The sequence below is a fragment of the Chroicocephalus ridibundus genome, chromosome 11 (assembly GCF_963924245.1).
Source record: "Chroicocephalus ridibundus chromosome 11, bChrRid1.1, whole genome shotgun sequence".
Taxonomy (NCBI): Eukaryota; Metazoa; Chordata; class Aves; order Charadriiformes; family Laridae; genus Chroicocephalus; species Chroicocephalus ridibundus.
The window spans coordinates 9,370,561-9,385,115 of NC_086294.1; the positions used below are offsets into that span (position 1 = coordinate 9,370,561).

Sequence of the window (14,555 nt, forward strand, 5' to 3'; positions counted from 1 at the left end):
TTTATTTTAAGGAACCAATGTGCTGAAAGTGACGGCAATCCAGAGAGACATGTAAGGGTCTCAAATATCCCCAGCACTTTGTCTGGTCTAAATTGTTCCCATATCCACGACCAACCTAGTTTTATCATGTGTAAAACTAAAGCTACCTCCTTAGAAAATATTTCTAACTTGCAGTGTAGATCTGGAATTACATTATCTCTGTTCAACATGCAAGCTTATACATAGTTTACATATAAAAAAGTTTATATTTTTTGTTGGAATAATATTTTTACATACCATGCTGCTTCTGGATTTTTTTTAACCACAGTTAATACTGGAAAAAACACAAATATTTATTTTTTCTTTGCTTTTAAACAAACACATTTTTAAAACATCCAAAATGTTTGTTTTCAAATCCATGAATGCATTATATACAAGTGCCTTTTAATGACTGTAGCAGTCCTACTCCCGTCACCTCTTCCCTCTAGTTTGGGATACTCACAGCATTTTCTTTAATATATTGCAGAGTTTACTCCATGATATATATGATGAAAAAAACCGGCTAGCAATGAGTGCCGAGCAAGGGGTTAACTTTCAGCTGCAATAAGACAATTCCCCATTTAGAAATACAGATAAGTGTTTTCTATGTCTCAAAAGAAAACTCTCTAGGTCATTCCAATACATTGAAATACATCTTTTGATTCTGAAACAGACTGTTTCTACTGAAAATGCCAACACAACTTTTTCTTATTTCCAACATGGAAGATATTTTAAAAAATTATTTTTCTTTCTTAAGATACTTCAATTACACAACTTCCTCATTTTCATGCATCTTTACTTCTGTAATGTCAACATCTCTGTATCTGGATTATCAACGGTTACTGAAGCAAATACACAAAGCTGCAGAGCTAAAGAAAGGCCAAATTCCCCACTTGGCCTGCCAGGGGAACTCCTTCTACTGCAAGGGTTACTCAGAGTTCAGTATGCACGGAATAAACACAGCATACTTTATTATGCATCCTGCTTTCCAGACTGCTGCTCCCCAGCTCTCCCATCATTAAAGCAGTAGTATTGTATTTTAAATACAGATTATGTAGTTTGCCCCAGGTCATATGAGATGGGATTAATAGCCAGAAATCCTGATTCACTGCTGTCTGATAAAACAGTAGACACCCCTCCATCTTTTAGATGCAATGATTTCTCCAGCACATTGCCCTGTATCTCCACCAATTTTCCTGAAGTGTATTAACCTCCACGTACTGCACTTGTAAAGCCTGCTGCTTTATTTGTGCACATAAACCCCATCCATAGTTAAATTCTGCTATTCCAAAGGATTCCTTCAGCTGTAGTTCCTGAATCTCTGTTAAAGGCAACGTTCATTTAGATACTACTTTTTTTTTTTTTAAAGGCACATCTGCTTTGCAGTTGACTTCTTATATTTTAAAATCATGTTTGCTAATTTCCTCCCATCTCCTTCACTCTCTAAAGCTTTTCCTCTATTCTCTTCTCCTGCAGCTCACCTGAACAGAAGAGTTAGATGGAACAGACAGCTACCTGGTGATGGTGTTAAGCTGTTTTCTGCCCCAGTAAGCCATGCAAACAAGGATTTTGTCTTAAAGAATCTCAAAGGCAAACATGAGAAACCAGCATTTGAGTGAATTTTTCCTTACATTAGTGCAGTGTTTATAATTTGCCATACACTCTGCAAAAACAGAGTTTGAAAATGTGTGAAGCAGAGAAGGATGCAATTCTTTTCTTAAAGTATGAGAAAAGCCATTTTTCCTTGCATATAAGTACATTTTTGGGCTTCAGCTGCGCTTTGATGTGTATGATTCACAGTAACATCTCACTGCATATTTTACAACAATCTGAAATTGTTTATATTTCCCAATATTTGGGTCCTCAGAGAGAAAATACTTTGACAAAATTTGCACAAAGTTTAAAAAACAATTGCATGCACCATTAATGCAGGATTCTAGTGCCCAGGGTTATCCTTGTGACTCCCCTGGTGAGCATGCTGAGGTGGTTCTAAAACCAGTCTGAATTTCTGTGAATGTTCCTCCAGAGCAGACATGGCCTTTCAGAGCAGACTCTGAAAATCCAGTAGAGACATCTGTGTCATAAGTCATACTGCCATCTAGTGATAAAGCTTTAATTCTGCTTCTTTGACGAATAAAGGTTCAAATATGCCACAGATGGACTTCAGTGCCAAAATCTGTAGCTTATAAGGCTAGTTGCAGCTTGTGTCCTAAAACCCAGCAGATTTGAAGAAACCAAAATACTTAAGCTCTTCCTGCATGATATTGGAATTTTTACTGCATTTAAAAAATTCTAGATATAGGCAGACTATTAAATATATTGATTGAAAATGCTATATTGTGCTGGTTTAACAGCAAGTCTTACACCAACCTTCAAAGCTTTTTTTGCAAGAAGAACCTGATGAGATTCCGTAAACAAGCCACTATCATCTCTGCTTGAGTTTATGCTCTGTTAACACAAAGGGGCTCTGTTCAGCTTCAGGTTGCTAAGGATGGCCTTGCAACACAACGTTGCCTTGGTTCAAGGTGGGCTGTCTTTTGCTTTCATTGTGCTGGTTTTTTTTCATTTTGCTTCTTAGCAGAATGCAGAATTCTGCATTCAGAATAAGCCATGATAATGATTCCTGCACGCAAAGACAGGATGACAGAAAGATCAGGCTTTATCATAAAAATCCCTCAGAAAGTGTGATGAGGACATTCTGATATTGATTTGAACTCCAAGGTCTGTCTCCGAGGATTGAAATATAAATTTCTTCAACCCTTTGTGATTATTAATTACCAATTCTTTACAGATCTAGTACACTTTTCTCTTGAAGCTGCCAATATCCTTTACAAATAGCATGTTGCAAAGGCCAGAGGAATTCAGCTAGTGCTTTTCTCAAGGTCAGAGAGTGACGTCTGTGTGTCTGCTGTGTCTGCTGCTTAGCACATCTGAAAATTAGTTCTCACCTTGTCTTAAGATTGTTGAGTTTCTGTTGTGAATATGGGATAGTCTTCAAGGATATGCTGGTTATAAACCACTATCCTACTGCATTCTGGAGCCTGTAAAACAGGCAGGCTGAGACGCTTGTTTGAAGAGAAATAAATATAATTTATCCTGCTCTATTAATCTCCTTTGAATGTTAGGCTTATGCAAGTCTGTGATGATTAACAGACTAATATTAACTATTTCATTACTTTCATTTTGGCAGATGGGATAGGGGAGAAACAAAAATGCTGAAACAGAGAAAAGAAGATAGGAATGAAGGCTAACGTATGGAAAAATAGAGCTAATACAGAATGGGAGCAGGTCTCCCACTGAGCAATACTGGAATCAGCAATATAACACTTCATAATTAACAGCAACTAAAGCTATATTTAGAAGGCTAAGTTTCTGGTTTGCCCACATTTTTATGCCGTTTTCCTCTTGCCACCTGTGGAAACGCTAATACTTAAGTACAACGTATGAGGAGAGGCTGAAAGAACTGGGTCTCTTCAGCTCGGAGAAATGAAGACGGAGGGAAGACCTTATCGCATTCTACAGCTACCTCACTGGAGGAAAGAGAGAAGATGGAGTCAGACACTTCTCAGAGGCATGGTGATAAGAGGAGGAAGAACAGACATAACAGAATATGAGAAGTTATACTACCTATTATGTTTTCATTTATTTTTTTAAAACCATGAGACTGGTGAAATACTGGAACAGGTAGGCCAGAGAGGTTGTGGAATCTCCATCCCTGGCACTATTCAAGACTCCAGTAAAGATGGCCCATACCATGTAAAGTTTAAGGCATCATGCCTTTAACTAGACATGTTTTGAGTGGGAGGTCAGACTAAATGACCTCTGGAGGTCCCTTCCAGGCTAAATTATGAGTCCCTGACAATATAACCATTTCTACCTTGGCTGGTGACCCAAATGAAAAATGTCCTTTGTCCACAAATGAAACTTACAACATAGCAGGAAAATACAAGCATGAAACAGATTCCACTTCTTTGCCACATCTCTCTCAAAAGTTATACTTGGCACAAACCTGGAAAATAATTTTCAAATATTTTAAACCACTTATAAAGTCAATTCCTTTTCCAAGTATTCAAAATAGTGCCAATCACATTGATTTTTTTTTGTTTACTACTATGCAAATGAACTTTGACAAAGTTATTTTACCAAAACTCTTAGCTTACTAGAAAATGTAGTAATTAAATAATAGCTTTATAACAGTAATTTGGTGAAATGATAAAATCAACATATTTTGAAAATATTACAGAAAATTAAAAAAAAATTGAAAACTTAAAAAAGTATCAAAAAGACCACTCTAGTTCAAAATAAAAAGAAACGTTTTTCTGCAGAGGAACATCATCTTCTGAGAACATATATGTCTCAAAAGTCCCAATCTTTGTAAAAAGATGATTCAATATAAAAATCATTCTATTGCTATCTCCAGAGAGCGGCATTAAAAAAAAAAAAACACCTAAATTTTGCTAATCACACATGCATGGACTGTGATACAAAATCTGGGTGCATAACATAGATTTTAAAGCCAAGGAGAATCTACTGGTTTCCACTGTTGATTTCAAAAACATCATCCTGCATTTCTATATAGCTTTTCTACAAGTGATTTCTAGTCTTAGGCCCAGTTTATATCTTGATTTTGTAGGGTTTATGTGCACTGTTGCCACACAGCATTACTATTTGTAACCCAAGTTTCACCAAGAGCTCTTTGGCCAGAGGCATTTAGACCTTCTGTGCCCTAACTCCTCCCAGCTGCATCACTGCCTCCAGCTTCCTCTCCTAGAAGAAATCCTTATTAGATTATTGTTATATGCTGCTATTCTTGTGCTTGCACAAAGGCTGACCAGAGGGCTAGACAGAAGATCTACTTTCCCTCCCCTCTTCAGGCTCCTCAAAGCTGAAAAACAGTTTGCTCAGAAAAGATGTATGGACTACGTGGGTCCCTGCATACAGGAGTAATTCTTGCAGATAAGCACAAAATCACTAGGGTGGTTATTGGCCACTGAGTGATGCTCATAAGGGTGGCAGCAGCGGGAGAGGTTTTTGGCCAGACCCTGTAATTAGGGACTGAAGAAAAGCAGAAATGTAGAGCAGTATGGGGAGCTGCAGTGAGACGTTTCACATCTCTTCCTTACTCCTGAGAAAGGATGCTCAAGCTAGGGGTCATCACAGCACAAAAAGGCAGGAAGAGAAATGGCTTGAATCGGCTTCATAGCATCTTGCTGCTGTGCACTGGATAAGCTTACAAGCAGGAGACAGGCAAACTGAGAACACAACCACTGCAGGTCCCCTCTCTGCTCAGTTGCTGGTAACTGGAATCACAACTAACTGAAATAGCAGTGAACAGTGAAATCCTTTCAGTACTAATTTTCAGTCTTCTGTCTGAGGAAGAATCCTTCTCCTGTAATAATGGTATTTTTTGAAAGGTTTGGCTTTGTCTGGTCAGTGCCTTCTCTTTTAAGTCACTGTGACCTACATACAGACATGATCCAAATAAAAAATTAAAGAGAAAGAGAGCTTTATGTGACATTGCTTGGCTGAGCCAGCTCTGGAGTTGCTGTGGCCTCTGTATTATTTTTTCACACGGGGTCAGATATGAGTTTATAATTTTTGTTTGGTTGTTTGTTTCTTCACTATCATAGTATCTCTCTTCAAAATAAATAATCTAGGGTTTACCCACTGAAGGTGGCATTGATGGACACACCCTTACTAGTGTTGTTATCCTAAAAAAACAACAAAACAAAAAAACCCCAACAAAAACCACCTAGAGTTATGCCCCTGTCGGAATAAAACACAGGACTGAGGCACACAAGGAAGTTACTGTGAGTTAACACGTTACCACTGAGCCACGGTAATTGATGCATGGGTTCCCTTAGCTGCTTGCCAACATGCAGTACAACATGTTAGCTTAAATCATTTTCACCAAGACACTTTGATGAGGTTTGGATGGCACAAGAAATTACTCTAGGGACATGAAATCCAACCCCTGCTATAACTTACATTTAAATCAAGATTGGTAGGATCATTACTACCTGATGACTGTTCATTAAGCCTGGGTGAGATAAATTTGGTAGTTAGTTCAACTCCCAGTGGCTGCAGACTTGCTGCAAACTGATTTCATAGCACAAAGGTCTATTCCATTTGGAATAACTCAGTCTATGAACTGATCTCTGTCTGGATCACTGCCTGGAAGCAGAGTTGTACTACTGTTCCAGAACATGCAATTCAGTACCTCAGCTGGCACCATTTTGACAAACAAAAGAATAACCAAGAACTGAACTGCCCTGAAGGATCCTCTGCTTTGCGATTTGTCCCTGCAGGTCAGGGCTGTGTCTCACCAGTTCAGCAAGGGGCACTGTCAGGGCTCGTGATATACCTGCACTCTGCGTATAAACAAAGAAGTGCATCCCAGTGCTGTCAGTGCAGCACCTTTCACTAGCCCTACATTACTCAGCAGTGAGCAGAGAGAAACAACAGGCATTTCAGCACAGCGAAGGAGAAGCAGCTGGCTAGAGGATGAAGGAATAGAAAGAAGCAATTATACTATTATGGCCATCAAACAAGCCCACATCACTCTTACTTGTGCTTGGGGGTGCAAGGCCAGCTCGTATGCACCCTTGGCTGATGATTGTTTTTTTGACAGAAATTGCTCCCTAAACAGTCATGTTCAGTGATTATTTGTCTCCTTCCTTCTTCTTCTGATTACAGCCAGACTGGGATATCCCTGATCCGCATAGAAATGAATATTTTAAAAGTCAGTGCTGTCCTCAAAGGGGCTTGTGCACCATTAGGTCTCCAGATTTACTGCACTAGCAAAGAACAGTGCAGTAATGAGGTAGCAGCAATAGGCTACAAATGAGAAGAAAAGAGCTAAAAGCAAAGGATTTTGTCTTGGTACATACCTAACTGTAAATTAAAATTATCATTGAGGTCCTGCCTTTATATAAGGAATTTTCACCAAATTTTGTAACCATACTCATAGACCCCACTCTGTATTCGTGACTCTTCTTGATTCTTGACTCAGCACATGCACTGTATTTTGCCTATAATCATGAACAGCCAGGAAGTACTACTATCGAAAAATAAAGCGTATTTAAACATGACTTTAATATGTTACTGTGTTATATCTAGTTCTCCTGTTTCCTAGGTCTCTGCATGAGAATTTTTCCCACAGCTAACAGCAGTTTCTGCAGAATCGTAACTATTCCCCGTGGTATATGACAGTAGCACAGATTTCCCCAGAACTATCAAGAAAGCACAATTATCAATTGCAATATGTGCACCCAGGCCAATACAGTTGGCAACAAAAATGCTAATGAATGCAAGGAACTGTGCTCTCAATGTATAAGACATGTCACAGCCTCAACACCTGCCTTCACAGTTTAAAGTCCACTGCCTATTTCCATGTTGTTAATTATCCTAGTATGCCCTCAAAAGAATGTTCAAGTCCAAGCCACAGCTCAAACCTATTCCGTTTTGGGTGTATTGCTTTACTTTAATCCAAAAGCAATCACACAACATAAGTATCAGTCCATTTTTCCTCCCCATTCGTAGCTCTTGTACCTCTCTTCTGGACATTCACCAGCTCTGCTAACAGAAGAGCCCTGAAATCCAGCTATATTCCACCTTGACTCACCGGATGGACCTTCTCTCCCATTGAACCATATAAAGCGCTGTGGTTGCTTTGTGCCTATAATGACTGTCTCTACTTGCTTAGCCCTCTGAATTGATTCATTTTTTCCACCATTTGGGAATTATTCAAGAGTTTATTTTGGCTTGCCCAGGTCTGACTCACCCCGGGTGACTTCAAAAATTAGAATCAAATTGAGATTGGCGTAGAAAAACCAAAACTATAGTCAAATTGTAACTACAGTCTCTCTCCTGATGTGACAAAGAATTCCTGGCCTCCAATCTGAATTGCAGAAGCAGTATTTATCTGGTCTATCACTGGTCCAAGCTTGCATCAATCAGCCAATCTGATTTTATTCTGAGGGAAAAACATAATTAGCATTATGAATCCCTTTTATATTAAATTTATGGCATAGAGGAAAAAAAACATTACAATCACAAAAATTTCACTGTACCACAGAGATAAACCCACCAGGTGAAAAACATTGGGCAAAATTCAAAGGGCTTTACTGCCTACTTGCTCAGTTCTTTGCCAGGCAAACCCCTCTGAAATCGATGGGAATTTTGCCTGAGCAGAGATCAAAGAATGTAATCCTCAAAAACAAGCAAACAAATTTATTACAAAAAAGTTGGATTATTAAAAATACAAAAAATGCTACAATATTAAAGTCTAATGTACTACTTATGATTACACAGTCAGTGAAACATGCAATCGTTAGGACAAGATTTCTATTGAAAAAGAAGTAATGGATTGGATTTAGGCTTGGAAAAAACTTAGTATGCAAATCCTAAAGGAGCAGAATTTGACCTGTCTACAATTTGATCACAGCACCTCATCAGCTAAAGGTATCAATGCCAAATGATTGAAGTCTTTACTCATTTTGAGGACCTTCAGAACCACCTAACTTTTTGCATGAGGGCAACCTTTTTGAAAAATGAAGTTACTCAGAATAACACAAAAGTTTAGATAAGTAGTTTTTCTTATGGAGCCATCTAGTTTAGACATCTAACCTAAAAAACCCTATGACTATCTTTTTTCAAGAGAGCCTCAGTGAAAGTAATTTGATAGCACCAGGCAACTGAATTAACTGTATCAATCATATTACAACAAAAATGTATCAAAACAGAAGTTTCTCCTAAATGCATCTTCCTCAAAGGTATGGAGGATGCTTTGTGATGATTGATTACGCTTCAATTACTGAATTTTAAACAATACTGATTTTCACATCTTTGATTCTGCATCTCAGAGAGGATAAGACAATTTCTCCTTCCTTCTTCTGTTCCTTCCCTTTCACTAAGATATTTGGCTGCTTTGGCTTTTATGCAAAATCCTAACTGCAACTTCTCCATTGCTGTTAAGACAGCATGATTTAACTTTGTTAATTCTTTTGGGACACGGACCCTCGCATTGCATTGTATGATTCACCATGCCTTATTTACTACAGAAATGTGTCACTTGACAAGATACATCATGAAATTCAAGTTGCATTTCAGAACACTTTTGTCATTTGAATGGATGCCAAATCAGAACAAACTGACCACCCCCAGACATGTAACAGACTGAAGTACAAGAACTGGTGATGGAACATTCAGTAAACATAACATCTAACCAACGTAGTAATCAATGACGGGGGGTGAAAGCAATGCTAAATGTCAGTGGTGCTCCAACATTAACTATCTAGACTGCAGACCTCAAAAACACAAAGACTGAACCTTGTATGAAATGCAGACTTCTTGGAAGCAGTATTGCAGTTTTAAATCATTCCCAGTCTTTCCCCTATAATAAATAGAATGACATGGTATAGTTCATTTTTTTTCTAACAGTTTTCCTTCTCTTTTTATTCCATTAGTTAGGTTGAGCCTAAAGAGAGGAATCCTATAATTTACAAAAAACAGCCATTAATATGTCCTTCCTTTTCAGAATGAAGTATCTCTATTCCAGTTTAATTTCTATGTTTTTCGAACTTGTATAAACTATGCTGGGAAAAATGCATTTTTAAATCAGTTCTCAATCGTTTTGCAGCCTAACTATGCCTCCTAGAAGCATGAAGAAAACCAAATACACTTCTAACCTACCATTCCAGTGAATAGAAATAAATTTAGGTTGGCAAAGGTATCTTTTCCTAGTAGAGTATGTACTATTCAGCATAGTGGTTTTAGCTGTAGTGGGGAAGGAACTCCATCTGTTGAAATAAACTGTGCTATACAGCTACATCAGCATACCCTTGGTACTGCAGACTTGGCCCTTATTCTGTGATAAGCTTCCACATGGGGAATTAGATTAGAACAACTATAGAGAAATGTGGCGTAGTTACACCAACATATTTCCTCACAAGGATGGCAAAACAGTTGTTGAAGACTTGCGTTTTTCTTTTTATTTTTTGCTGGGGGATGGGAAGAGAAAGTTTCAGTTTGACAACTCCAGAAATAAAAGAATTCGTGTTAGAAAGGATACTAATACTGCATCATCCTTCGTATGTAATTCAAGATCAGACATTACTGCTATTACCGCAGTGAAATAACATAGTGTGTTTAAACATTCTGCACTATTTTCATGCCTTCTACTTCCATTTAAAAATCTGCAGTACCTACTGAGCACCACTATTCAAGTTTCCTTCCCTAAGGCAGGCGTAGTACTTTACTTCATAACTTATTCTCTAGTATTTAAATTAGCCAGTAACAAAAAGCGAACCAAAAAAACCAGTATGACCAAACTAAAAAAACACACTGAGCATTTGCCTAGAAAATACAATGTTATGTGCTTTAATTACAGCATTGAAACTCCTGGCCTACAGATACTGCAAGATACTATGTAGAAAACGGTATAGAGCCTCGGTAGATTCCAGACCAAGGTTGATATTTCCCAGAAAGAAAAAGACAGGACTTTGGTACGTGACAAAAAAGCAAGCATTCCTGATAACCTCAGGAATATAAAAATTGGGCTTTTGCAGCTTTAGAAGCCACTTGACCAATGGAAGAACTGCAAAAAACTGAAGAACCCCATTCCAGCTTTCTGACAGAAGCACATTCACAAAGTTCTCACTGAATTCAGCCTTGCCGTCAGACTCCATGGACTGCGGACAGCTCTGGAAAACTGTGTGACATGGGTAAAAACATTCTGTAAGACAACACAGACTTCCTGCTTAGGTCCTTGTAATGCCCAGCCCTATAACGTATTAGTTCGAATTCCATTGAAATGCTCTGAAACCCTGCTCAATGTCCCCAAATCACCTGTCAAAACTCTTCAAGAATTCCTGCTAACAACACAATCCTCTCTGAATATAAACAAGAACCCAGTTCTGCGCATTATGCTTTCGCAAAACTTCCATTGGCTTCAATTGTCAAGTAGGACACAGACAATAATCATGACAAACAACGAATTCAGGAGCTCAAACACAAGATCCAGCCACTCTTATCTTACACAGTGCAGTTAAAAGGAACAAACAATGTTTTGTAAATTATCAAGATTAGTTCTAATTACATTCATTTTCTGTCTTTAGAGTTGTCTATAGCTAGATATGCAGAAGTCATGGCTAAACACAGGCTGAATGACACAGTGACAGAGATGCTATTATACCTTGGCATTTGTAATTTTATTGACTTGTCTGTGACATGACCAATGAAAATAATTTCTTAGAATTTCCATTTTGACTGCATCACTCCAACTCTACATACCTAAAACTTTTGGACAAGCAACATTTACCATCTTGCAAATTTTTCCACTGATCGTCATGTGTCCTTATCATTGACAGAATAATCAAATCTTTTATGTTAATCATCTCTGACATAGTTTTGAGGACCAGCTGCCAAGCACTTACCCTGACATAACAAACCACAGTGGTTTATTGATTACGGTATCAGAACCCCAGTCTATTTTATTTTGGGGATGATGGAATGTTTCTTCTATGGCTATAAGGCTTGAGTTAAAGGCAGTCTCTGAATGAGGGCAACACAATTTCCCAACAATTGACAATCAAGCACACCCTTGAAAGATAACAGAGCAAGCTCTTAGCTTGAAGGATTCTTTCTCTTGATGTGCAAAAAAATTGCAAATAGTGTTTTCTCGGAGTTAGAAGTTACAAGATAACCTGGTAAGAGCAACTAAAAAGTGACCAGATTTTATCAAAGGAAGTCAATTGCCAAATACCACGCTGGGTATCACTGACGGGGTCTGACAGGAAGATAGGCTGAGCCTGAATACCCATAAATTGATCCCACCTGGAATTTGATTAAGTAACGGTAAGAAAACATGCATATCAGGTATGCATAAGATACAGGTGATACACTTTTCCTTGTTTTGAAATACATTTAGCATAACAGGTTCTACAACTTAAAGTCCACAAGAAAACAGAACATGAGACACTGACAAGAATAAAAATCTGTAATGTAAATGTAAGAGAACACAACATCATATATTGAAAAGAGCAAAATGGTTTAAGATCTAGAAAGAATTGGAGTGGTCAGAAGTGCAGATATCTTAGCCATCAGGACCTAACATTCACATTGTCATTTCACTGTGTTAATGATTGAACTCTGCAGTCTTGTGGACAGACTGTATCTTTTAAGTGCTCTTATTTCAGGGAGCACTGAAAGTCACTGCATGCCAAGCATATTTTGCTGTCAATGCACAGGGGAATGTTTGTGTCCTGAAAGCAGTTCAGCATTTTCTCCCTTACATACTTAATGCTCATAGCGTTTTGGCAAAGAAAGGTCCCTACAACTTTAAGCTAACTAAGCCTGGTTAGACAGTGGCCCAAACACAAAATTGCTAATAGAATTAAGGCGTGTGACAACACGGTGTTATAGCATAGTTATTCTTTATTAGGTGAGGGAAGGTACTCCCACCTGAAACTCCAAGTACCACACATTTCTTGATCCAAATGAAAAGCTGTTCAGCACATGGCAAAGAAATGAAGAGATTTTGCAAGATTAACTTCACTCTTAAAGATGAGGTGGGATGACAGCACTTAGCTTCAGCTGCTGAATGCTATACGCATACCCCTAGGCTACTGACAAGATGGCAACAACTCCTCAGCTAGTCATCATTTTGGGGGAGGAAGACCTTATTTGAATAGCTAAAAATTTGTACTGTCTTCCAAAGGAAGTAAGGACATAAGGACAGAACAACTCTCTCCTTCCAACTCCTCTCCAAAAGGCTGACTGAGAGCAACCTCTGTAGTTTATTTCCCTAATTATTCCCCCTCAATACCTGTGATATTTTAAAATTAATAATAAACTTGTCATTTTTATTAAACACTAGGGACCATTTATTATTTTTATCAAGAATGCAAGAACACACAGAGTAGACAGGGACACATACAGTCTGAGGTACATTTTCAAGATCAGAAGAGCTGAAAATACTTGTCTGTGATGACAGCATTTCTTGACTTGGTAAACCATGCACGTCAGATAAGGCCTGAGGAAGCAAAAAGGTGGATAAAAGGGAACTCTGTGGAAAGACAGAAATAAAAGAGAAACAGATAGACAAAGAAGGAATGAGAACCAACCCTTTAGCAAAATGTTACCAAAAAAATTCCAGGAAAAAAAGTCTGGCATTGAAAATTGCTAACTGCAAGTTTTTATTCTAATTTTAGTCAGAGAACAGAGCATCTGATAAAGAGATGAAATGTGCACATCAGGCACAGAGACATTAGCATACACAAATGGGCCATGACCTCTCCAACTGTTGTTAGTGCTTTTTTGTGTGTGTGCTTGCAGACACCATGAGGGACAAATTCATCCTCAGTGTAATTGGATTAAGAAGTCAGCGGAATTCTATCAGAAATGAATATTACCCTGAATAGTTTTATATTGATGTGATTATATGGCATGGGAAGATTCCAGCTCAGTGTGGCTTTTTCCCTCCCTCACATGAGAACTGCAGATCTCAATACCAGCTGTTTATTTTTTACTTTTTTTTGTCAGTGAGTTTTTAAAGTTTTTTTTATTTTGTTTTGTGTGGTTGTTTTTGAGGGGTTGGTTTGTTGTTTGGTTTTGTTTTTTTTTTTTAACTGAGAGCCTAACTGGATGGCATGGCTAAGCAGTACACTACAGCCTTCAATACTTTTGTTTGCCCCTTTTAAGCAAGGGGAAAAGGCTTGAAAAGCTTGGATACGTTGTCATTTATGCTACACCCCTTCCCTTTGAACCGTTTCGAAACTGTATCACAAGAGAGGCAGCAGGAACCAAGTTAGTGTGGAATCCTCCACTCAGGGCAGACATTATGGGCTCCATAATGTCTCCATTTTATGACTTTCAAGTCATTGGATAGATAGTAGACGGTACACTCAAAGAAGGTTCCAATTACAAAACATACCAGTTATGAATGGCATGCGGACAAAAAGACAAGGATGTGAGATAGGTAAACTGTGAAATCAAGGTGACTTCAAGAGTGACTCCCAATCGTAAGCACACTTTTGAAATCTACCTAGAAAATCCCAACACAAATTTGTTCTATTTTGCTGACTTTACTGCAGTGCTTAGCTCTGATTTGTAGCCAATCCATTTATAATTGTTGCATATAAGGCAATGTCTAGCTGGAAAACACATTTGCCTTCACCAGCCGTTTTACTGAAATACATCCAATTGGTCATGTAAACCAATTAGCAAAAAAAGCTGAATGTGTCAATAACTCTTAATTTAAGGAGAGAAATTAATTCGTAATTTATGGAATAACTAGAGGCATCTTAGAGACTAATTATCTGGTTACTGTGTCTTTGTCGAGGATAACATTTAGCACTTACACAGCACTTTTCATCCCCAAGTTGTTTTTAAACATACACTATAATTAAACCACATTACGCGTCTTTGAATGAAAAGTTATTGTCCATATATTTCACAGCCAGCAAAGCTGAGGCTACAAATAAGTGACAAAGAGAAGGACAGAGTGTCAAAGATGTGCTGGCAGCTGCTTGCTTCAG

General features: G+C 38.2%; 1 protein-coding gene across 4 annotated transcripts in view; it reads right to left on the reverse strand.

Annotated features, from left to right (window-relative positions):
* The window catches only part of FABP6 (fatty acid binding protein 6), a 56,702-nt gene that overhangs the window by 32,966 nt on the left and 9,181 nt on the right, over window positions 1-14,555 (reverse strand). The window lies entirely within an intron of this gene.